At 49.5% G+C, this 24,205-nt stretch overlaps 1 pseudogene; it reads right to left on the bottom strand.

Moving 5' to 3' along the window:
• Positions 1–6,490: 6,490 nt before the first annotated feature.
• Positions 6,491–24,150, bottom strand: LOC144737345 (uncharacterized; annotated as a pseudogene).
• Positions 24,151–24,205: the final 55 nt, after the last annotated feature.

The following is a 24,205-nucleotide window of genomic DNA, read 5'->3' as shown; positions in this document are numbered from 1 at the left end:
GCGACAGACACCGGCAAGGCAACGTTAGGAGATGACGCATCCACTCGCGGGGCCACGTAGGGTTTCAATCGGGACGTGTAAACGTACCAACGTCGCGATCCGACCCGAACACGCGCGGACTGCGGGCTAGGGACCTGAATAAGCACAACCGGCCCCTGCCAGGGTTTGTGCAACTTAGGGGAGGTCCCCACCGGTACCTGTGGGCAGTGGAGCCAGGCCATGTCCCCCACTCGCCAGGGGGACCCACGATGAGAGCGCCGGGCGCAATGTTCGTTCCGGGCATGGGTCCTGGCCGTAGCCAATCGGGCCGCCTCCCACGCCTCCGCCACGCGTCGAGCAGCGTCACAAATATACTCGGGGAGGGGCTTAACAGGACCCCTCGCCCGCGTGCCAAGTTGCACTTCCACCGGCGGCACATTCTCGCGGCCGTACATCAAAAAGAAGGGTGAGTACCCCTTTGACGCATGTGGCGCCATCCGGTAAGCGGAGAGCACCCCAGGGATATGCAAATCCCAATCGGCCTGCTTCTCGCTAACCGTATGACAGAGCATGGCCGACAGGGTCCGGTTCAACCGTTCAACCATCCCATCAGTTTGTGGATGGTAGGGAGACGTCCGAACCTTCTTAGTCCCCAGTGTGTCGCACACATCCCGCAATAGGTTGGAATAAAAATTTTGCCCTTGGTCTGTAAGCAACCTTTCCGGCGCCCTCTTGTCCATCACATATCCGAACAGAAATGCCTCCGTGATAGACGCTGCCGACTGGTCGGGCAAAGGCCAGGCCATCGGCCAGTGGGAAAGATCTTCAACCCCGACCAACAAAAATGTATTCCCCCGAGCGGATGGGGGATAGGGCCCCAGAATATCCAATGCCACCAACTCGTTAACCTGCGACACTTGTATCGACTGCACTGGGGGAACATACGGTTGCTTGGGTGGCTTCCGCCGGGCACAGTCGAAGCACGCCCAAATATGCCCGACGACGTCAGTCGTCATGCCGTGCCAGAAATAATCTCGCTGCAACGTCAACAAGGTTTTCTGCCCTCCGAGATGTAACAACTTCTCAGCGTGCAGAATCCGAATCAACTCATATCGCAACAACGACGGCACAACAAGACGCCAGCGATCGTGCAAGCCTTCCCTCCACATCAACAAACCGTCACGGAGAGCCGCTCCCGGCATCCCATCAGACGACGGATATCCCCTCTCCTTCGCAGCCCGACTCCGTAAGGCCCCCAGCGAATCATCGAGCAATTGTTCTCGAACCCACACGGAACGCGGCAAATTTAAAACTCCGTCGGCTGGTTCCAGACACGTGGAAGCCCCGGGCATCTCCACAGCAGACATGACAGGATGCGGGGGCTGTGGAACCCGCGTGCACCTATTTGTGCCAGAGGCACAGGCGCAGGTGGATCCCTGCGGCAAGTGGGAGAGCACGTCCGCATTAGCGTGACGAGACCCCTTAATGCTATTGAATCTCAAACGAGAACTCCTGCAAAGTTTCCAGCCATCGCGCCAATTGGCCAGACGGCTGGTCAACTTTCAGGGAATATTGCAAAGCCGCATGGTCCGTGCGCACAATGAATTTGCGGCCATACAATACGGCCGGTATTGACGGACAAAATGCACAATAGCCAACAATTCCCGGTGGGTAACGCAGTAGCGGGTCTCCGCCGGAGATGGAACGCGGCTCCCGAAAGCCGCAACGCACTCGTCGCCACCCTTAAACTGCGATATAATGGCACCAATCCCCGTGTCACTAGCGTCGGTATCTAGAATAAAAGGCAGAGTGAAATCAGGGTAGTCCAGCGTCGGTGCTGACGCCAAGCGATCGCGTAGGCCGTGAAAAGCCACCTCCTCCGCCGGCCCCCAACTGAATCTCCGGTTCTTTGCCGTAAGGAGGTGCAGCGGCCTAGTGATCATAGCAAAATTTGGAACGAACCTGCGATAATAGGAAGTGAACCCGACAAATCGACGCACGTCACCCACCGTGGCGGAAGTTGGCCAGTCCCGAACGCACGCCGTTTTCTCGGGGTCCGTGGCCACACCGTCAGAGCTGACAATGTGGCCCAAATAGCGCACGGATCATTGCAAAAGGTAACACTTCTTGGGCTTAAATTTCAAATTGGCGGAACGCACCATATCAAAAACAGCATCCAATCTCTGAAGATGCTCCTCAAACGTGCGGCTGAACACAATAACATCGTCCAATTATATCAGGCACGTGTCCCACTGCAAACCGGTCAACACGAGTTCCATCAACCTCTGGAATGTAGCAGGGGCGGCGTTCAACCCCATGGGGAGACAATTAAACTGAAACAGGCCCTGCGGCATATGGAAAGCCGTCTTTTCCCTCGATGATTTGTCCAGAGGGAGCTGCCAGAACCCCGAAGAGAGGTCAAGAGTGGAAACAAATTTCGCCCCAGACAATTCATCGAGGGAATCATCCATACGCAGCAGGGGGTAAGCGTCCGCAACCGACACCTTGTTTAACCTCCGAATATCAGCACAAAACCGCAGATTACCATCCTTTTTCTTCACCAGGACCACCGGAGCGCCCCATGGGCTGTTGGACGGAGAGATAATGTCAGCGGCTAGCATATCATCCACCGCGCCGCGTACATGATCCCTCTCCGCCGGGCTCAACCGATGCGGATTCATCCGAATGGGACTAGCATCCCCGGTATCAATGTGGTGGGAGAGCAATGAGGTGCGTCCCAGATTAAAATCATCTTTGCTAAAGACGTCAGAATATTTTGCCAGCAGCGCGCGAAGCGCGGACCACTGGTACGTAGTCAGGGACGCGTTTTCCTGACACAACCCGGCGATCCATCGATCGTCCTGCGACGTCGAGGCCGAAACCCCCGCTACGAGGCCCCAGTGGGCCGGATCGTCATGGGCCGTGAAGGCGGTCGTGGCATGGGCCAGAACTGTGCCGGCCGGCATGACGACATTGTCCGCGCCTCCATTCAACACTTGCAAAAACGGAGGCTGACCCGGCCGAACAATTGTCCGTGCCGCGACCAGCGCCAGGCCACCCGTAACCGCGTTGAACAGGAACAACAACATCCCCACCGCCCCCTCAACCCCAGGCACGGGCTTCCGATAATGCAGTGGAATGAGCATCTGCGAGCCATGTGGAATGTCGACCGAAACGTCGGACAGCGCCTGCACCTGGCGGTCCGGGGCGGACCGGCCCCACGGCGACGGCAAAAAGAAAATCTTCTGGCCCGCCGGTAACTCAATACAAGTCCTGATCTACCCTTATCTGAATGGGCATCTTTGCCAGGAAATCGGTCCCCAATAAGCACAGCACAGCGAGGGACCTGGAGATTAACACCGTCCCCGAAGCCGACACATCCCCAACCGAAATACGTGCCTCCACCTGACCCACAATGCCCATACTCCCCCCGTTAGCAGCAACACATGAATCGAAAACCGGTCGTACCCGCGACGGCGGAATGGACAGGAGATGGAATATCACATCTGAGATGATAGTTGCGGACGCGCCCGAATCGACCAAAATCCGCACGTCAATCCCCTGTATCGAACCCGGCACGGTCGACGACCCAGTAGCGGCTGCGACCACCCTCCGAGCCAATTTCCGCCACTGTGTCAGCGAGCGACGCGGATCCCTTAGAGTTCCCCCGTTAGAACAGGCCCCCGAAACGCATACCGACGGTGATGCATGAGATGACAGGCCTTGCCGGGTGTCTGATGCGTACCGACTTGCCTGACATGGTTGACTCTCCGGCGTTGATGGCACATCCCTGGTCGGGGACTCCGGCTGAAGAGGCGAACGAGGGCGACTCCGGCAGTCACGCACGAAATGTCCAAGACGTCCGCAGCGGTAACACGCCAAGTCGGCCCGCCACCCGGCTCCCCTGGCGTCCCGGCGATCCGTCGGCGGTGGCCCGGAGCGTGACACCGCTCCCCCTCGAGGAACCCACTGGCCCGCCGCCGCAGTGAGATCGCCAGGCCCTCTCTCGTCCGGCACAAAGACGGCCTTTGACGGAGTCCACCCGACGGCGTCTCCCTCCACGGTCGGGCTCCCCATCCAGGTGGTCATCTGCCCCCAACGGCGCAAGTTGAACTGCGCGTCGAGGCACTTGGCTGCCATCCGGGAGGTTAGCTGCTCATGGCCGCACACCGGCAGCGGAATGCCCAAGTCCTTGGACAGCTCCAACATCTTACCCAGTATCAAGGGCTCCAACAAGTCGGGCTCCGTCTCTGGATACACGGCCATGGCCAGCTCAAGCACAGCACCCCGGAGGGCCACAGGCGATTCCTCCGGCGCCCGTTGCCTCTGGACGAATCTGTGGTGTGCGTCATCCGGAGGCTCGTACGCTTTCGCCATTTCGTCGAACGCCCCTTTTAGCGTCGCCTTTTTTGCGGCCACGATGGAGCGGAAGAATTTCAAAGACTTGTCATCCAGGAGCGTCGGCAGAACTTCCAAGGCCTCCGCATCCGTCCACTTGGCGGATCGGACGGCCGACTCAAAACGCCACGCAAATGCGCTCCAATCTCCTCCAACTGAGAATTCTTTAATCGTCGTCAGGCGATGGCTGCGAGTCCCCGAGCTGCTGTCTTCCGATGCAGGTGTCCCATGCGGCAGCGACAAGATTGCGGCTTCCTGCCATGGCGGCGACAAGATGGTGGCTTCCCGCCGTGGTGGCTACAAGATGGCGGCTTCCCGCTGTTCGGCTGCGACCACACCCAAGATGGCGGCGTCCTGCCGCGTGTCTGAGAGGGCAGGAAGTGTCGCAGAGGCCCCAATGGCGGACGGCTCGGCCCCACCCGAAGGCTCCCCGCTTGAAGGCCCGCCACGTGGTTGTCCCGGCATCATCGCTGGCGCAACCAGGGTGACTAAATCCAGCAGAACGACCCGCAGTGAATCAAGCTGGACTGCCACGTGTCGCCAGCCGTCCTCGGCGCCCGTCGACGCAGACGGCCCAGCCGCCACGACGACATCTTGCACTCCTGTCGTGTCGCTCGCCGCCACTTCGCCCACGCCCTCCATGGTCGGGACCGCCACCGCCGGAGGAAGGTCCTCTTCGTCTTCTGAAGATGGTGCAGGTATATTATTTTTTTTTAGATGTTTTGACATCACGAAGCACTTCTGACCCCAGTGTAATAAAAGACTCCGTCAGGCACTGCTGGTCTCCGCTTGTCTTTTATTTAGGTTTTTCTCCGCACCCCGCTGATCTCCTCCTCGGACCAGCGTCATCTCCTTCCGCGTGCCGCGCACGCTCCCTCTTGCGTGCCACGCACGCGGATCTCTCTCACCACCCAACGTGGCTCAGACTCTTAACTTCCCCGACTGCCCCAATCTCTTCCGAGCTCCCACTTATATCCATTCCCCCCACGTGACCCTGACTCCTCCCCTTCCGGATCGTTAGATCCGGCCTTCCCATACTACCCCGCTGGCTCCGCCCCCATTCACCTCGCCTCCCATTGGAGCCGAGGTGAACGGTGGCCCCTCCCACACGCCCCGCAGACCAGGCTCCGCCCCCCAATACCCTGGGCCGTGTGATTGGACCAGAGCCCAGCAACAACCCCATTTACGCTCGCATTACAGAGGTAAGAGAGGGGGGAAGAGCCAGGGAGGAGAGACAAAGAGGGTGGGGGTAGGGGGAGTGGAGCGCTGCAAGCTCCGACACGATCTCGACAAAATGCCGCGGCTGGGAAGTGAGCGGGCCTGGGGGTAGGAGGCTGAAGAAACTGGAGATGCGGAAAATTAAGGCAACACCATGAAGCAGTTAAGGTTTTACCTGGTGAATAACATCCTTCCAATGATTGCTCAATCTGAATACATCTTCCCGGTTGAAGTTACGTCTGTGTTTATATATCTGGATGGCTTCATGAACAAACCTTTGAAAGTAGCCCAAAGGTTTGCAGAGCACCTTGGTCGGAGTGCTGCAAGTTTGAGCTTGTAGCACTCCACTCCCCCTACCCCCACCCTCTTTGTCTCTGCTCCCTGGCTCCTCCCCCCTCTCTTACTTATATAGCCTCTTGTTATACTGGTAAGAACCTCCTGGTTACACCAGCCCACAGGGGATTATTGTGGCCGTCCGTCCGTCGTGCAAGGAGGGGCTGTGTGGGGAGGAAGGGGATGCGTGGGAAGGGGCTGGTCACCCCGTGGTGCCCTTATAAAACTCAACGTTTAACCTACTCACGCCGGCTTGTGCCCGCCCTCACAGTCGGGCATATTTGCGGAATACACCACGACGCTGTTGACCCTGGCCATTGACCGAGCAACCCAACAACGTTCCTACCAGCTCCCTCCGCAGCAAGAATGTGTTTACTAGCAGCCCTTTCGCCCACTTCAGCAATTGTTTCTTGCTGTGGTTGTCCCACCTGATGACGGACGCTTGTGTTGCGCCCGAAACGTCGTGATTTAATTTAGTTTATTTTCTACCCACGTGACTTTACGAAAAGAACCAAAGAGTACGGATCCCTGCAGTCACGGAAACTTCAAATCTAGATTGAGTTTACGTGTCGTTGTGGCTGATGGGCGGGTTGTTAAAGGTGTCGATGTTGAGGTTTGTGATGTGGTTGATGGTGTGGATGTTGATGAGAGGGGTGTTGTCGTGGTTGTTGTTGATGCTGATGAGGGTGTTGGCGAGGGTGGCTCTCGTGATGATGCCACGGTCAGTTGTGCACTCGCATGAAGCAACGCTGACGGTGGTTGTGATGATGATGGTTGGTGATGATGATGTTGGTGATGGTGACGACGACGTTGATGATGAGTGGGATGATGATGTTGATGATGTTGATGATAATGGTTCGGATGACGATGTTGATGATGATGGTTGTGATGACGATGTTGATGATGATGGTTGGGGTGATGATGTTGATGATGAAGATGGTTGTGATGACGATGATGATGATAGTTTGGATGATGACGAAGTTGAAGATGACGATGTTGATGATGATGATGATGATTGAGATGACGACGTTGATGATGACGATGTTGATGATGATCGTTGGGATGATGTTGATGATGATGATGGTTCGGATGACGATGTTGATGATGATGGTTGTGATGACGATGTTGATGATGATGATCGTTGGGATGATGTTGATGATGATGTTGTTGATGACGGTTGGGATGACGATATTGATGATGATTGGGATGACGAAGTTGATGATGATGATGTTGATGATGATCGTTGGGATGATGTTGATGATGATGATGGTTCGGATGACGATGTTGATGCTGATGGTTGGGATGACGATGTTGATGATGTTGATGATGATGCTTGGGATGATGATGGTTGTGATGACGATGTTGATGATCGTTGGGATGATGTTGATGATGATGATGTTGATGACGGTTGAGATGACGATGTTGATGATGATTGAGATGATGAAGTTGATGATGATGACGATGTTGATGATGACTGAGATGACGATGTTGATGCAGACGGAGAAACGAGTGCGGTGGCGCGTGCCGCTGATGCAACCGTTGTATCACCTTGCGGCGAAGCTGTTGCCGTCTGTCCAGCTGTTGCGGGTGGTCCAGATGTTGTTGTCGATAGAGATGCTGTTGTTGCTGTTGTTGCTGTTGTTGTTGTTTCGTTGGCTCCAGCTCTGGCTGTCGATGCTCCGGTGACGGCGGCGGCTCTGGTCGTGCGGGCAACCGCTGTCGTGGTCGCAGCGAATGTTGGTGGGAGCGGAGCGGTCGGTGTCTGGGTCGTGTTCCAGACGGGGTATGATGGTGACGTTCTCGCTGAAGCAGTTTGGGGTTGGGGTGTTGATGGGAAGGGAGTCGTTGTTGGAGGTGATGATGGAGATGTTTGGGGTGATGTGGGTTGGGGTGTTGATGGTAAGAGAGTCGTTGTTGGAGGTGATGATGGAGATGTTTGGGGTGATGTGATTTGGGGTTGGGGTGTTGATGGGAAGGGAGTCGTCGTTAGAGGCGATGATGTAGATGTTTGGAGTGATGTGATTTGGGGTTGAGGTGTTGGTGGGAAGGGTGTCGTTGTTGCAGTTGATATTGTTGTAGGTGGTGGTGATGTTGTAGGTGGTGTTGTTGTAGGTGTTGTTGTAGGTGTTGATGTAGGTGGTGGTGATGTTGTAGGTGTTGTTGTTGTAGGTGGTGTTGATGTAGGTGGTGTTGTTGTAGGTATTGTTGTAGGGGGTGTTGTTGTAGGTGGTGTTGTTGTAGGTGGTGTTGTTGTAGGTGGTGTTGTTGTAGGTGTTGTTGAAGGTGTTGTTGTTGTAGGTGGTGTTGATGTAGGTGGTGTTGTTGTAGGTGTTGTTGAAGGTGTTGTTGTTGTAGGTGGTGTTGTTGTAGGTGGTGTTGTTGTAGGTGGTGTTGTTGTAGGTGTTGTTGAAGGTGTTGTTGTTGTAGGTGGTGTTGTTGTAGGTGGTGTTGATGTAGGTGGTGTTGTTGTAGGTGTTGTTGAAGGTGTTGTTGTTGTAGGTGGTGTTGATGTAGGTGGTGTTGTTGTAGGTGTTGTTGAAGGTGTTGTTGTTGTAGGTGGTGTTGATGTAGGTGGTGTTGTTGTAGGTGTTGTTGAAGGTGTTGTTGTTGTAGGTGGTGTTGTTGTAGGTGGTGTTGTTGTAGGTGTTGTTGAAGGTGTTGTTGTTGTAGGTGGTGTTGATGTAGGTGGTGTTGTTGTAGGTGTTGTTGAAGGTGTTGTTGTTGTAGGTGGTGTTGTTGTAGGTGTTGTTGTTGTAGGTGGTGTTGATGTAGGTGGTGTTGTTGTAGGTGGTGTTGTTGTAGGTGGTGTTGTTGTAGGTGGTGGTGTTGTAGGTGGTGTTGTTGTAGGTGTTGTTGTAGGTGGTGTTGATGTAGGTGGTGTTGTTGTAGGTGGTGGTGTTGTAGGTGGTGTTGTTGTAGGTGTTGTTGAAGGTGTTGTTGTTGTAGGTGGTGTTGATGTAGGTGGTGTTGTTGTAGGTGTTGTTGAAGGTGTTGTTGTTGTAGGTGGTGTTGTTGTAGGTGGTGTTGTTGTAGGTGTTGTTGTAGGTGGTGTTGATGTAGGTGGTGTTGTTGTAGGTGGTGTTGTTGTAGGTGGTGTTGTTGTAGGTGTTGTTGAAGGTGTTGTTGTTGTAGGTGGTGTTGTTGTAGGTGGTGTTGTTGTAGGTGGTGTTGTTGTAGGTGGTGTTGTTGTAGGTGGTGGTGTTGTAGGTGGTGGTGTTGTAGGTGGTGTTGTTGTAGGTGTTGTTGTAGGTGGTGTTAATGTAGGTGTTGTTGTTGTAGGTGGTGTTGTTGTAGGTGGTGTTGTTGTAGGTGGTGTTGTTGTAGGTGGTGTTGTTGTAGGTGGTATTGTTGTAGGTGGTGGTGTTGTAGGTGGTGTTGTTGTAGGTGTTGTTGTAGGTGGTGTTGATGTAGGTGTTGTTGTTGTAGGTGGTGTTGTTGTAGGTGGTATTGTTGTAGGTGGTGGTGTTGTAGGTGGTGTTGATGTAGGTGGTGTTGTTGTAGGTGGTGTTGATGTAGGTGGTGTTGATGTGGGTGGTGTTGTTGTAGGTGTTGTTGAAGGTGTTGTTGTTGTAGGTGGTGTTGATGTAGGTGGTGTTGTTGTAGGTGTTGTTGAAGGTGTTGTTGTTGTAGGTGGTGTTGATGTAGGTGGTGTTGTTGTAGGTGTTGTTGAAGGTGTTGTTGTTGTAGGTGGTGTTGTTGTAGGTGGTGTTGTTGTAGGTGTTGTTGAAGGTGTTGTTGAAGGTGTTGTTGTTGTAGGTGGTGTTGATGTAGGTGGTGTTGTTGTAGGTGTTGTTGAAGGTGTTGTTGTTGTAGGTGGTGTTGTTGTAGGTGGTGTTGTTGTAGGTGGTGTTGTTGTAGGTGTTGTTGAAGGTGTTGTTGTTGTAGGTGGTGTTGATGTAGGTGGTGTTGTTGTAGGTGTTGTTGAAGGTGTTGTTGTTGTAGGTGGTGTTGATGTAGGTGGTGTTGTTGTAGGTGGTGTTGATGTAGGTGGTGTTGTTGTAGGTGGTGTTGTTGTAGGTGGTGTTGTTGTAGGTGGTGGTGTTGTAGGTGGTGTTGTTGTAGGTGTTGTTGAAGGTGTTGTTGTTGTAGGTGGTGTTGATGTAGGTGGTGTTGTTGTAGGTGTTGTTGAAGGTGTTGTTGTTGTAGGTGGTGTTGTTGTAGGTGGTGTTGTTGTAGGTGTTGTTGTAGGTGGTGTTGATGTAGGTGGTGTTGTTGTAGGTAGTGTTGTTGTAGGTGGTGTTGTTGTAGGTGTTGTTGAAGGTGTTGTTGTTGTAGGTGGTGTTGTTGTAGGTAGTGTTGTTCTAGGTGGTGTTGTTGTAGGTGTTGTTGAAGGTGTTGTTGTTGAAGGTGTTGTTGTTGTAGGTGGTGTTGTTGTAGGTGGTGTTGTTGTAGGTGGTGTTGTTGTAGGTGGTGGTGTTGTAGGTGGTGTTGTTGTAGGTGTTGTTGTAGGTGGTGTTGATGTAGGTGTTGTTGTTGTAGGTGGTGTTGTTGTAGGTGGTATTGTTGTAGGTGGTGGTGTTGTAGGTGGTGTTGATGTAGGTGGTGTTGTTGTAGGTGGTGCTGATGTAGGTGGTGTTGTTGTAGGTGGTGTTGTTGTAGGTGTTGTTGTAGGTGGTATTGTTGTAGGTGGTATTGATGTAGGTGGTGTTGTTGTAGGTGGTGTTGATGTAGGTGGTGTTGATGTAGGTGGTGTTGTTGTAGGTGGTGTTGATGTAGGTGGTGTTGTTGTAGGTGGTGTTGTTGTAGGTGGTGTTGATGTAGGTGGTGTTGTTGTAGGTGGTGTTGTTGTAGGTGTTGTTGAAGGTGTTGTTGTTGTAGGTGGTGTTGATGTAGGTGGTGTTGTTGTAGGTGTTGTTGAAGGTGTTGTTGTTGTAGGTGGTGTTGATGTAGGTGGTGTTGTTGTAGGTGGTGTTGATGTAGGTGGTGTTGTTGTAGGTGGTGTTGTTGTAGGTGGTGTTGTTGTAGGTGGTGGTGTTGTAGGTGGTGTTGTTGTAGGTGTTGTTGAAGGTGTTGTTGTTGTAGGTGGTGTTGATGTAGGTGGTGTTGTTGTAGGTGTTGTTGAAGGTGTTGTTGTTGTAGGTGGTGTTGTTGTAGGTGGTGTTGTTGTAGGTGTTGTTGTAGGTGGTGTTGATGTAGGTGGTGTTGTTGTAGGTAGTGTTGTTGTAGGTGGTGTTGTTGTAGGTGTTGTTGAAGGTGTTGTTGTTGTAGGTGGTGTTGTTGTAGGTAGTGTTGTTCTAGGTGGTGTTGTTGTAGGTGTTGTTGAAGGTGTTGTTGTTGAAGGTGTTGTTGTTGTAGGTGGTGTTGTTGTAGGTGGTGTTGTTGTAGGTGGTGTTGTTGTAGGTGGTGTTGTTGTAGGTGGTGGTGTTGTAGGTGGTGTTGTTGTAGGTGTTGTTGTAGGTGGTGTTGATGTAGGTGTTGTTGTTGTAGGTGGTGTTGTTGTAGGTGGTATTGTTGTAGGTGGTGGTGTTGTAGGTGGTGTTGATGTAGGTGGTGTTGTTGTAGGTGGTGCTGATGTAGGTGGTGTTGTTGTAGGTGGTGTTGTTGTAGGTGTTGTTGTAGGTGGTATTGTTGTAGGTGGTATTGATGTAGGTGGTGTTGTTGTAGGTGGTGTTGATGTAGGTGGTGTTGATGTAGGTGGTGTTGTTGTAGGTGGTGTTGATGTAGGTGGTGTTGTTGTAGGTGGTGTTGTTGTAGGTGGTGTTGATGTAGGTGGTGTTGTTGTAGGTGGTGTTGTTGTAGGTGGTGTTGTTGTAGGTGGTGTTGTTGTAGGTGGTGTTGATGTAGGTGGTGTTGATGTAGGTGTTGTTGTAGGTGGTGTTGATGTAGGTGTTGTTGTAGGTGGTGTTGATTTAGGTGGTGTTGATGAAGGTGGTGTTGTTGTAGGTGGTGTTGTTGTAGGTGGTGTTGTTGTAGGTGGTGTTGTTGTAGGTGGTGTTGTTGTAGGTGTTGTTGTTGTAGGTGGTGTTGTTGTAGGTGTTGTTGTAGGTGGTGTTGTTGTAGGTGTTGTTGTAGGTGGTGTTGATGTAGGTGGTGTTGTTGTAGGTGGTGTTGTTGTAGGTGGTGTTGTTGTAGGTGGTGTTGTTGTAGGTGGTGTTGTTGTAGGTGGTGTTGTTGTTGTAGGTGGTGTTGTCGTTGGTGGTGTTGTTGTAGGTGGTGTTGTTGTAGGTGGTGTTGTTGTAGGTAGTGTTGTGGAAGGTGGTGTTGTTGTTGTAGGTGTTGTTGTTGTAGGTGTTGTTGTAGGTGGTGTTGTTGTAGGTAGTGTTGTGGAAGGTGGTGTTGTTGTTGTAGGTGGTGTTGATGTAGGTGTTGTTGTTGTTGTAGGTGATGGTGTTGTTGTAGGTGTTGTTGTTGTAGGTGTTGTTGTTGGTTGTGTTGTGGAAGGTGGTGGTGTTGTTGTAGGTGTTGTTGTTGTAGGTGTTGTTGTTGTAGGTGGTGTTGATGTAGGTGGTGTTGTGGAAGGTGGTGGTGTTGTTGTAGGTGTTGTTGTTGTAGGTGTTGTTGTTGTTGTAGGTGTTGTTGTTGTAGGTGTTGTTGTTGTTGTAGGTGGTGTTGTTGTAGGTGGTGTCGTGGAAGGTGGTGGTGTTGTAGGTGTTGTTGTAGGTGGTGTTGTTGTTGGTGTTGTTGATGTAGGTGGTGTTGTTGTAGGTGTTGTTGATGTAGGTGGTGTTGTTGTTGGTGGTGTTGTTGTAGGTGGTGTTATTGTAGGTGGTGTTGTGGAAGGTGGTGGTGTTGTAGGTGTTGTTGTAGGTGGTGTTGTTGTAGGTGTTGTTGATGTAGGTGGTGTTGTTGTAGGTGTTGTTGATGTAGGTGGTGTTGTTGTTGGTGGTGTTGATGTAGGTGGTGTTGTTGTAGGTGGTGTTGTGGAAGGTGGTGGTGTTGTAGGTGTTGTTGTAGGTGGTGTTGTTGTAGGTGTTGTTGATGTAGGTGGTGTTGTTGTAGGTGTTGTTGATGTAGGTGGTGTTGTTGTAGGTGTTGTTGATGTAGGTGGTGTTGTTGTTGGTGGTGTTGTTGTAGGTGGTGTTGTTGTAGGTGGTGTTGTGGAAGGTGGTGGTGTTGTAGGTGTTGTTGTAGGTGGTGTTGTTGTAGGTGTTGTTGATGTAGGTGGTGTTGTTGTAGGTGTTGTTGTTGTAGTTGGTGTTGATGTAGGTGTTGTTGTTGTAGGTGGTGTTGATGTAGGCGTTGTTGTTGTAGGTGGTGTTGATGTAGGTGGTGTTGTTGAAGGTGGTGTTGTTGTAGGTGTTGTTGTAGGTGGTGTTGATGTAGGTGGTGTTGTTGAAAGTGGTGTTGTTGTAGGTGTTGTTGTTGTAGGTGGTGTTGTTGTAGGTGGTGTTGTTGTAGGTGGTGTTGTTGTAGGTGGTGGTGTTGATGTAGGTGGTGTTGTTGTAGGTGTTGTTGTAGGTGGTGTTGATGTAGGTGGTGTTGTTGAAGGTGGTGTTGTTGCAGGTGGTGTTGATGTAGGTGGTGTTGATGTAGGTGTTGTTGTAGGTGGTGTTGATGTAGGTGGTGTTGTTGAAGGTGGTGTTGTTGTAGGTGGTGTTGTTGTAGGTGGTGTTGTTGTAGGTGGTGTTGTTGTAGGTGTTGTTGTAGGTGGTGTTGTTGTAGGTGTTGTTGTAGGTGGTGTTGATGTAGGTGGTGTTGTTGAAGGTGGTGTTGTTGTAGGTGGTGTTGTTGTAGGTGGTGTTGTTGTAGGTGGTGTTGTTGTAGGTGGTGTTGTTGTAGGTGGTGTTGTTGTAGGTGTTGTTGTAGGTGGTGTTGATGTAGGTGGTGTTGTTGAAGGTGGTGTTGTTGTAGGTGGTGTTGTTGTAGGTGGTGTTGTTGTAGGTGGTGTTGTGGAAGGTGGTGTTGCTGTAGGTGGTGGTGTTGTAGGTGGTGGTGTTGTTGTAGGTGGTGTTGATGTAGGTGGTGGAGATGTAGGTGGTGTTGTTGTAGGTGTTGTTGTAGGTGGTGTTGATGAAGGTGGTGTTGATGTAGGTGTTGTTGTAGGTGGTGTTGTTGTAGGTGCTGTTGTTGTAGGTGGTGTTGTTGTAGGTGGTGTTGTTGTAGGTGGTGTTGTTGTAGGTGGTGTTGTAGGTGGTGTTGATGTAGGTGGTGTTGTTGAAGGTGGTGTTGTTGTAGGTGGTGTTGTTGTAGGTGGTGTTGTTGTAGGTGGTGTTGTGGAAGGTGGTGTTGCTGTAGGTGGTGGTGTTGTAGGTGGTGGTGTTGTTGTAGGTGGTGTTGATGTAGGTGGTGGTGATGTAGGTGGTGTTGATGTAGGTGGTGTTGATGTAGGTGGTGTTGTTGTAGGTGGTGTTGATGTAGGTGGTGTTGTTGAAGGTGGTGTTGTTGTAGGTGTTGTTGTTGTAGGTGGTGTTGTTGTAGGTGTTGTTGTAGGTGGTGTTGATGTAGGTGTTGTTGTTGTAGGTGGTGTTGATGTAGGTGTTGTTGTTGTAGGTGGTGTTGTTGTAGGTGGTGTTGTTGTAGGTGGTGTTGTTGTAGGTGGTGTTGTTGTAGGTGGTGTTGTTGTAGGTGGTGTTGTTGTTGTAGGTGGTGTTGTCGTTGGTGGTGTTGTTGTAGGTGGTGTTGTTGTAGGTGGTGTTGTTGTAGGTGGTGTTGATGTAGGTGGTGTTGTGGAAGGTGGTGGTGTTGTTGTAGGTGTTGTTGTTGTAGGTGTTGTTGTAGGTGGTGTTGTTGTAGGTAGTGTTGTGGAAGGTGGTGTTGTTGTTGTAGGTGGTGTTGATGTAGGTGTTGTTGTTGTTGTAGGTGATGGTGTTGTTGTAGGTGTTGTTGTTGGTGGTGTTGTTGTTGGTGGTGTTGTGGAAGGTGGTGGTGTTGTTGTAGGTGTTGTTGTTGTAGGTGTTGTTGTTGTTGTTGTAGGTGGTGTTGATGTAGGTGGTGTTGTTGTTGGTGGTGTTGTTGTAGGTGGTGTTGTTGTAGGTGGTGTCGTGGAAGGTGGTGGTGTTGTAGGTGTTGTTGTAGGTGGTGTTGTTGTAGGTGTTGTTGATGTAGGTGGTGTTGTTGTAGGTGTTGTTGATGTAGGTGGTGTTGATGTAGGTGTTGTTGTTGTAGGTGGTGTTATTGTAGGTGGTGTTGTGGAAGGTGGTGGTGTTGTAGGTGTTGTTGATGTAGGTGGTGTTGTTGTAGGTGTTGTTGATGTAGGTGGTGTTGTTGTAGGTGTTGTTGATGTAGGTCGTGTTGTTGTAGTTGGTGTTGTTGTAGGTGTTGTTGATGTAGGTGGTGTTGTTGTTGGTGGTGTTGTTGTAGGTCGTGTTGTTGTAGTTGGTGTTGTTGTAGGTGGTGTTGTGGAAGGTGGTGGTGTTGTAGGTGTTGTTGTAGGTGGTGTTGTTGTAGGTGTTGTTGATAAAGGTGGTGTTGTTGTTGGTGGTGTTGTTGTAGGTGGTGTTGTTGTAGGTGTTGTTGATGTAGGTCGTGTTGTTGTAGTTGGTGTTGTTGTAGGTGTTGTTGATGTAGGTGGTGTTGTTGTAGGTGGTGTTGTTGTTGGTGGTGTTGTGGAAGGTGTTGTTGATGTAGGTGGTGTTGTGGAAGGTGGTGTTGCTGTAGGTGGTGGTGTTGTAGGTGGTGGTGTTGTTGTAGGTGGTGTTGATGTAGGTGGTGTTGATGTAGGTGGTGTTGTTGTAGGTGGTGTTGATGGAGGTGGTGTTGTTGTAGGTGGTGTTGATGTAGGTGTTGTTGTTGAAGGTGGTGTTGTTGTAGGTGTTGTTGTTGTAGGTGGTGTTGTTGTAGGTGTTGTTGTTGTAGGTGGTGTTGATGTAGGTGTTGTTGTTGTAGGTGGTGTTGATGTAGGTGTTGTTGTAGGTGGTGTTGATGTAGGTGGTGTTGTTGAAGGTGGTGTTGTTGTAGGTGGTGTTGTTGTAGGTGGTGTTGTTGTAGGTGGTGTTGTTGTAGGTGGTGGTGTTGATGTAGGTGGTGTTGTTGTAGGTGTTGTTGTAGGTGGTGTTGATGTAGGTGGTGTTGATGTAGGTGTTGTTGTTGTAGGTGGTGTTGATGTAGGTGTTGTTGTTGTAGGTGGTGTTGATGTAGGCGTTGCTGTTGTAGGTGGTGTTGTTGTAGGTGTTGTTGTTGTAGGTGGTGTTGTTGTAGGTGTTGTTGTAGGTGGTGTTGATGTAGGTGGTGTTGTTGAAGGTGGTGTTGTTTTAGGTGGTGTTGTTGTAGGTGGTGGTGTTGTAGGTGGTGTTGTTGTAGGTGGTGTTGATGAAGGTGGTGTTGATGTAGGTGTTGTTGTAGGTGGTGATGTTGTAGGTGCTGTTGTTGTAGGTGGTGTTGTTGTAGGTGGTGTTGTTGTAGGTGGTGTTGTTGTAGGTGTTGTTGTAGGTGGTGTTGATGTAGGTGGTGTTGTGGAAGGTGGTGTTGCTGTAGGTGGTGGTGTTGTAGGTGGTGGTGTTGTAGGTGGTGTTGTTGTAGGTGGTGTTGTGGAAGGTGGTGTTGCTGTAGGTGGTGGTGTTGTAGGTGGTGGTGTTGTTGTAGGTGGTGTTGATGTAGGTGGTGTTGATGTAGGTGGTGTTGTTGTAGGTGGTGTTGATGTAGGTGGTGTTGTTGAAGGTGGTGTTGTTGTAGGTGTTGTTGTTGTAGGTGGTGTTGTTGTAGGTGTTGTTGTTGTAGGTGGTGTTGATGTAGGTGGTGTTGTTGTAGGTGGTGTTGATGTAGGTGTTGTTGTTGTAGGTGGTGTTGATGTAGGTGGTGTTGATGTAGGTGGTGTTGTTGTAGGTGGTGTTGTTGTAGGTGGTGTTGATGTAGGTGGTGTTGATGTAGGTGGTGTTGTTGTAGGTGGTGTTGTTGTAGGTGTTGTTGTTGTAGGTGGTGTTGTTGTAGGTGGTGTTGATGTAGGTGGTGTTGTTGAAGGTGGTGTTGTTGTAGGTGTTGTTGTTGTAGGTGGTGTTGTTGTAGGTGGTGTTGTTGTAGGTGGTGTTGTTGTAGGTGGTGGTGTTGATGTAGGTGGTGTTGTTGTAGGTGTTGTTGTAGGTGGTGTTGATGTAGGTGGTGTTGATGTAGGTGTTGTAGGTGGTGTTGATGTAGGTGTTGTTGTTGTAGGTGGTGTTGTTGTAGGTGGTGTTGTTGTAGGTTGTGTTGTTGTAGGTGGTGTTGTTGTAGGTGGTGTTGTTGTAGGTGGTGTTGATGTAGGTGGTGTTGATGTAGGTGTTGTTGTAGGTGGTGTTGATGTAGGTGGTGTTGTTGAAGGTGGTGTTGTTGTAGGTGGTGTTGTTGTAGGTGGTGTTGTTGTAAGTGGTGTTGTTGTAGGTGTTGTTGTAGGTGGTGTTGTTGTAGGTGTTGTTGTAGGTGGTGTTGATGTAGGTGGTGTTGTTGAAGGTGGTGTTGTTGTAGGTGGTGTTGTTGTAGGTGTTGTTGATGTAGGTGGTGTTGTTGTTGGTGGTGTTGTGGAAGGTGTTGTTCTTGTAGGTGGTGTTGATGTAGGTGGTGTTGTTGAAGGTGGTGTTGTTGTAGGTGGTGTTGATGTAGGTGGTGTTGATGTAGGTGTTGTTGTAGGTGGTGTTGATGTAGGTGGTGTTGTTGAAGGTGGTGTTGTTGTAGGTGGTGTTGTTGAAGGTGGTGTTGTTGTAGGTGGTGTTGATGTAGGTGGTGTTGATGTAGGTGGTGTTGTTGAAGGTGGTGTTGTTGTAGGTGGTGTTGATGTAGGTGTTGATGTAGGTGGTGTTGTTGTAGGTGGTGTTGTTGTAGGTGGTGTTGTGGAAGGTGTTGTTGATGTTGGTGGTGTTGTTGTAGGTTGTGTTGTTGTAGGTGTTGTTGATGTAGGTGGTGTTGTTGTTGGTGGTGTTGTTGTAGGTGGTGTTGTTGTAGGTGGTGTTGTGGAAGGTGTTGTTGATGTAGGTGGTGTTGTTGTAGGTGGTGTTGTTGTAGGTGGTGTTGTTGTAAGTGGTGTTGTTGTAGGTGTTGTTGATGTAGGTGGTGTTGTTGTAGGTGTTGTTGATGTAGGTGGTGTTGTTGTAGGTGGTGTTGTTGTAGGTGGTGTTGATGTAGGTGGTGTTGTTGTAGGTGTTGTTGTTGTAGGTGTTGCTGTAGGTATTGTTGATGTAGGTGTTGTTGTTGTAGGTGGTGTTGTTGTAGGTGTTGTTGTCGGTGTTGTTGATGTAGGTGGTGTTGTGGTAGGTGGTGTTGTTGTAGGTGGTGGTGTTGATGTATTTTTTGTTGTTGGAGCAGCTGTTGTTGATGGAGAAGCTGTTGTTGTTGTTGCTGCTGCTGTTGTTGTTGGAGCTGATGTTGTTGTTGGAGCTGCTGTTGTTGATGGAGCTGCTGTTGTTGCTGCTGCTGTTGTTGTTGGAGCTGTTGTTGTTGGTGCTGCTGTTGTTGTTGGAGCTGTTGTTGTTGTTGCTTCTGTTGTTGTTGCTGCTGTTGTTGTTATTGGAGCTGCTGTTGTTGTTTTTGGAACTGCTGTCGGTGTTGGAGCTGCTGTTGTTGTTGGAGCTGCTGTTGTTGTTGGAGCTGCTGTTGTTGTTGCTTCTGTTGTTGTTGCTGCTGTTGTTGTTGTTGCTGATGTTGTTGTTGGAGCTGCTGTTGTTGTTGGAGCTGCTGTTGTTGTTGGAGCTGCTGTTGTTGTTGCTGATGTTGTTGTTGGAGCTGCTGTTGTTGTTGTTGCTTCTGTTGTTGTTGCTGCTGCTGTTGTTGTTGTTGTTGGAGCTGCTGTTGTTGTCGGAGCTGCTGTTGTTGTTGGAGCTGCTGTTGTTATTGGAGCTGATGTTGTTGTTGGAGCTGCTGTTGTTGTTGGAGCTGATGTTGTTGTTGGAGCTAATGTTGTTGTTGGAGCTGCTGTTGTTGTTGGAGCTGCTGTTGTTGTCGGAGCTGCTGTTGTTGTTGGAGCTGATGTTGTTGTTGGAGCTGATGTTGTTGTTGGAGCTGCTGTTGTTGTTGGAGCTGCTGTTGTTGTTGGAGTTGCTGTTGTTGCTGCTGCTGTTGTTGTTGGAGCTGTTGTTGTTGTTGGTGCTGCTGTTGTTGTTGGAGTTGCTGTTGTTGGAGCTGATGTTGTTGTTGTAGGTGTTGTTGTTGGAGCTGATGTTGTTGCTGCTGTTGTTGTTGGAGCTGCTGTTGTTGTTGGAGCTGATGTTGTTGTTGGAGCTGCTGTTGTTGTTGCTGTTGTTGTTGTTGGAGCTGATGTTTTTGTTGGTGCTGCTGTTGTTGTTGGAGCTGCTGTTGTTGTTGGAGCTGATGTTGTTGTTGGAGCTGCTGTTGTTGTTGCTGCTGCTGTTGTTGTTGGAGCTGTTGTTGTTGTTGGTGCTGCTGTTGTTGTTGCTTGTGTTGTTGAGGCTGCTGTTGTTGTTGCTGCTGTTGTTGTTGGAGCTGATGTTGTTGTTGGAGCTGCTGTTGTTGTTGTTGGAGCTGCTGTTGTTCTTGGAGCTGATGTTGTGGTTGGAGCTGCTGTTGTTGTTGTTGCTTCTGTTGTTGTTGCTGCTGTTGTTGTAGCTGATGTTGTTGTTGGAGCTGCTGTTGTTGGAGCTGCTGTTGTTGTTGGTGCTGGTGTTGTTGTTGGAGCTGCTGTTGTTGTTGCTTCTGTTGTTGTTGCTGCTGTTGTTGTTGGAGCTGCTGTTGTTGTTGGAGCTGCTGTTGTTGTTGGAGCTGCTGTTGTTGGTGCTGTTGTTGTTGGAGCTGCTGTTGTTGTTGGAGCTGATGTTGTTGTTGGAGCTGCTGTTGTTGTTGTTGCTTCTCTTGTGGTTGCTGCTGTTGTTGTTGGAGCTGATGTTGTTGTTGGTGCTGCTGTTGTTGTTGGAGCTGCTGTTGTTGTTGGAGCTGCTGTTGTTGTTGGAGCTGCTGTTGTTGTTGCTTCTGTTGCTGCTGCTGTTTTTGTTGCTGATGTTGTTGTTGGAGCTGCTGTTGTTGTTGTAGCTGCTGTTGTTGTTGGAGCTGCTGTTGTTGTTGGTGCTGCTGTTGTTGTTGGAGCTGCTGTTGTTGTTGGAGCTGATGTTGTTGTTGAAGCTGCTGTTGTTGTTGGAGCTGCTGTTGTTGTTGCTGCTGTTGTTGTTGCTGTCGATGTTGGAGCTGCTGTTGTTGTTGGAGCTTTTGTTGTTGTTGCAGCTGTTGTTGTTGTTGTTGTTGGAGCTGCTGTTGATGGAGCTGCTGTTGTTGTTGGAGCTGCTGTTGTTGTTGGAGCTGTTGTTGTTGTTGGAGCTGCTGTTGTTGTTGCAGCTGTTGTTGTTGTTGGAGCTGCTGTTGATGGAGCTGCTGTTGTTGTTGGAGCTGCTATTGTTGTTGGAACTGCTGTTGTTTTTGTTGTTGCTGCTATTGTTGTTGAAGCTGCTGTTGTTGTTAGAGCTGCTGTTGTTGTTGGAGCTGCTGTTGTTGTTGCTGTTGTTGGAGCTGCTGTTGTTGTTGGAGCTGCTGTTGTTGTTGTAGCTGCTGTTGTTGCTGCTGCTGTTGTTGTTGTTGCTGATGTTGTTGTTGGAGCTGCTGTTGTTGCTGCTGTTGTTGTTGTTGCTGATGTTGTTGTTGGAGCTGCTGTTGTTGCTGCTGTTGTTGTTGTTGCTGCTTCTGTTGTTGTTGCTGCTGTTGTTGTTGGAGCTGCTGTTTTTGTTGGAGCTTTTGTTGTTGTTGCAGCTGTTGTTGTTGTTGGAGCTGCTGTTGTTGTTGCTGTTGTTGTTGGAGCTGCTGTTGTTGTTGGAGCTGCTGTTGTTGTTGTAGCTGCTGTTGTTGTTGGAGCTGCTGTTATTGTTGGAGCTGCTGTTGTTGTTGCTGCTGTTGTTGTTGCTGTCGTTGTTGGAGCTGCTGTTGTTGTTGGAGCTTTTGTTGTTGTTGCAGCTGTTGTTGTTGTTGGAGCTGCTGTTGATGGAGCAGCTGTTGTTGGAGCTGCTGTTGTTGTTGGAGCTGCTGTTGTTGTTGGAGCTGCTGTTGTTGTTGGAGCTGCTGTTGTTGTTGGAGCTGCTGTTGTTGTTGGAGCTGCTGTCCTTGTTGGAATTGCTGTTGTTTTTGGAACTGCTGTTGTTGTTGGAGATGCTGTTGTTGTTGCTTCTGTTGCTGCTGCTGTTGTTGTTGATGATGTTGTTGTTGGAGCTGCTGTTGTTGTTGGAGCTGCTGTTGTTGTTGGAGCTGCTGTTGTTGTTGTTGTTGCTTCTGTTGTTGTTGCTGCTGTTGTTGTTGTTGGAGCTGCTGTTGTTGTTGGAGCTGCTGTCGTTGTTGGAGCTGCTGTTGTTGTTGGAGCTGCTGTTGTTGTTGGAGCTGCTGTTGTTGCTTCTGTTGTTGTTGTTGTTGCTGATGTTGTTGTTGGAGCTGATGTTGTTGTTGGAGCTGCTGTTGTTGTTGGAGCTGCTGTTGTTGCTGATGTTGTTGGAGCTGCTGTTGTTGTTGCTTCTGTTGTTGTTGTTGCTGCTGTTGTTGTTGTTGGAGCTGCTGTTGTTATTGGAGCTGCTGTTGTTGTTGGAGCTGCTGTTGTTGGACCTGCTGCTGTTGTTGTTGGATCTGATGTTTTTGTTGGAGCCGCTGCTGTTGTTGTTGGAGCTGATGTTGTTGTTGGAGCTGCTGTTGTTGCTGCTGATGTTGTTGTTGGAGCTGCTGCTGTTGTTGTTGGAGCTGCTGCTGTTGTTGTTGGAGCTGCTGTTGTTGCTGCTGCTGTTGTTGTTGGAGCTGCTGTTGTTGGTGCTGCTGTTGTTGTTGGACCTGCTGCTGTTGTTGTTGGATCTGATGTTGTTGTTGGAGCCGCTGCTGTTGTTGTTGGAGCTGATGTTGTTGTTGGAGCTGCTGTTGTTGTTGGAGTTGTTGTTGTTGTTGGAGCTGCTGTTGTTGTTGCAGCTGTTATTGTTGTTGGAGCTGCTGTTGATGGAGCTGCTGTTTTTGTTGGAGCTGCTGTTATTGTTGGAGCTGCTGTTGTTGTTGCTGCTGTTGTTGTTGCTGTCTTTGTTGGAGCTGCTGTTGTTGTTGTTGCTTCTGTTGTTGTCGGAGCTGCTGTTGTTACTGCTGATGTTGTTGTTGGAGCTGCTGCAGCTGTTGTTGGAGCTGCTGTTGTTGTTGGAGCTGCTGTTGTTGGAGCTGCTGTTGTTGTTGGAGCTGCTGTTGTTGTTGGAGCTGATGTTGTTGTTGGAGCTGCTGTCCTTGTTGGAATTGCTGTTGTTTTTGGAACTGCTGTTGTTGTTGGAGATGCTGTTGTTGTTGCTTCTGTTGCTGCTGCTGTTGTTGTTGATGATGTTGTTGTTGGAGCTGCTGTTGTTGTTGGAGCTGCTGTTGTTGTTGGAGCTGCTGTTGTTGTTGTTGTTGCTTCTGTTGTTGTTGCTGCTGTTGTTGTTGTTGGAGCTGCTGTTGTTGTTGGAGCTGCTGTCGTTGTTGGAGCTGCTGTTGTTGTTGGAGCTGCTGTTGTTGTTGGAGCTGCTGTTGTTGCTTCTGTTGTTGTTGTTGTTGCTGATGTTGTTGGAGCTGCTGTTGTTGTTGCTTCTGTTGTTGTTGTTGCTGCTGTTGTTGTTGTTGGAGCTGCTGTTGTTATTGGAGCTGCTGTTGTTGTTGGAGCTGCTGTTGTTGTTGGAGCTGCTGTCGTTGTTGGAGCTGCTGTTGTTGTTGGAGCTGCTGTTGTTGTTGGAGCTGCTGTTGTTGCTTCTGTTGTTGTTGTTGTTGCTGATGTTGTTGGAGCTGCTGTTGTTGTTGCTTCTGTTGTTGTTGTTGCTGCTGTTGTTGTTGTTGGAGCTGCTGTTGTTATTGGAGCTGCTGTTGTTGTTGGAGCTGCTGTTGTTGGACCTGCTGCTGTTGTTGTTGGATCTGATGTTTTTGTTGGAGCCGCTGCTGTTGTTGTTGGAGCTGATGTTGTTGTTGGAGCTGCTGTTGTTGCTGCTGATGTTGTTGTTGGAGCTGCTGCTGTTGTTGTTGGAGCTGCTGCTGTTGTTGTTGGAGCTGCTGTTGTTGCTGCTGCTGTTGTTGTTGGAGCTGCTGTTGTTGGTGCTGCTGTTGTTGTTGGACCTGCTGCTGTTGTTGTTGGATATGATGTTGTTGTTGGAGCCGCTGCTGTTGTTGTTGGAGCTGATGTTGTTGTTGGAGCTGCTGTTGTTGTTGGAGCTGTTGTTGTTGTAGGAGCTGCTGTTGTTGTTGCAGCTGTTATTGTTGTTGGAGCTGCTGTTGATGGAGCTGCTGTTTTTGTTGGAGCTGCTGTTATTGTTGGAGCTGCTGTTGTTGTTGCTGCTGTTGTTGTTGCTGTCTTTGTTGGAGCTGCTGTTGTTGTTGTTGCTTCTGTTGTTGTTGGAGCTGCTGTTGTTGTTGTTGCTTCTGTTGTTGTTGCTGCTGTTGTTGTTGGAGCTGCTGTTGTTGTTGGAGCTGCTGTCCTTGTTGGAATTGCTGTTGTTGTGGGAACTGCAGTTGTTGTTGGAGATGCTGTTGTTGTTGCTTCTGTTGCTGCTGCTGTTGTTGTTGATGATGTTGTTGTTGGAGCTGCTGTTGTTGTTGGAGCTGCTGTTGTTGCTGCTGCTGCTGTTGTTGTTGGAGCTGTTGTTGTTGTTGTTGGTGCTGCTGTTGTTGTTGGAGCTGCTGTTGTTGTTGCTTCTGTTGTTGTTGTTGCTGATGTTGTTGTTGGAGCTGCTGTTGTTGTTGGTGCTGCTGTTGTTGGAGCTGCTGTTGTTGTTGTTGCTGCTTCTGTTGTTGTTGCTGCTGTTGTTGTTGTTGGAGCTGCTGTTGTTGTTGGAGCTGCTGTCGTTGTTGGAGCTGCTGTTGTTGTTGGAGCTGCTGTTGTTTTTGTTGTTGATGCTGTTGTTGTTGTTGCTGCTGCTGTGGTTGGAGCTGCTGTTGTTGTTGTAGCTGCTGTTGTTGTTGGAGCTGCTGTTGTTGTTGGAGCTGCTGTTGTTGTTGTTGCTGCTGTTGTTGTTGCTGATGTTGTTGTTGGAGCTGCTGTTGTTTGAGCTGCTGTTGTTGTTGCTTCTGTTGTTGTTGCTGCTGTTGTTGTTGGAGCTGCTGTTGTTGTTGGAGCTGTTGTTGTTGTTGGAGCTGCTGTTGATGGAGCTGCTGTTGTTGTTGGAGATGCTGTTGTTGTTGCTTCTGTTGCTGCTGCTGTTGTTGTTGATGATGTTGTTGTTGATGATGTTGTTGTTGGAGCTGCTGTTGTTGTTGGAGCTGCTGTTGTTGCTGCTGCAGTTGTTGTTGGAGCTGTTGTTGTTGTTGTTGGTGCTGCTGTTGTTGTTGGAGCTGCTGTTGTTGTTGCTTCTGTTGTTGTTGTTGCTGATGTTGTTGTTGGAGCTGCTGTTGTTGTTGGTGCTGCTGTTGTTGTTGGAGCTGCTGTTGTTGTTGTTGTTGTTGCTTCTGTTGTTGTTGCTGCTGTTGTTGTTGTTGGAGCTGCTGTTGTTGTTGGAGCTGCTGTCGTTGTTGGAGCTGCTTT

Source organism: Lampetra planeri, chromosome 68 (assembly GCF_965212315.1).
Source record: "Lampetra planeri chromosome 68, kcLamPlan1.2.h2, whole genome shotgun sequence".
In the NCBI taxonomy this organism is placed as follows: domain Eukaryota; kingdom Metazoa; phylum Chordata; class Hyperoartia; order Petromyzontiformes; family Petromyzontidae; genus Lampetra; species Lampetra planeri.
This window is presented reverse-complemented; position numbering and strand designations above follow the sequence as displayed.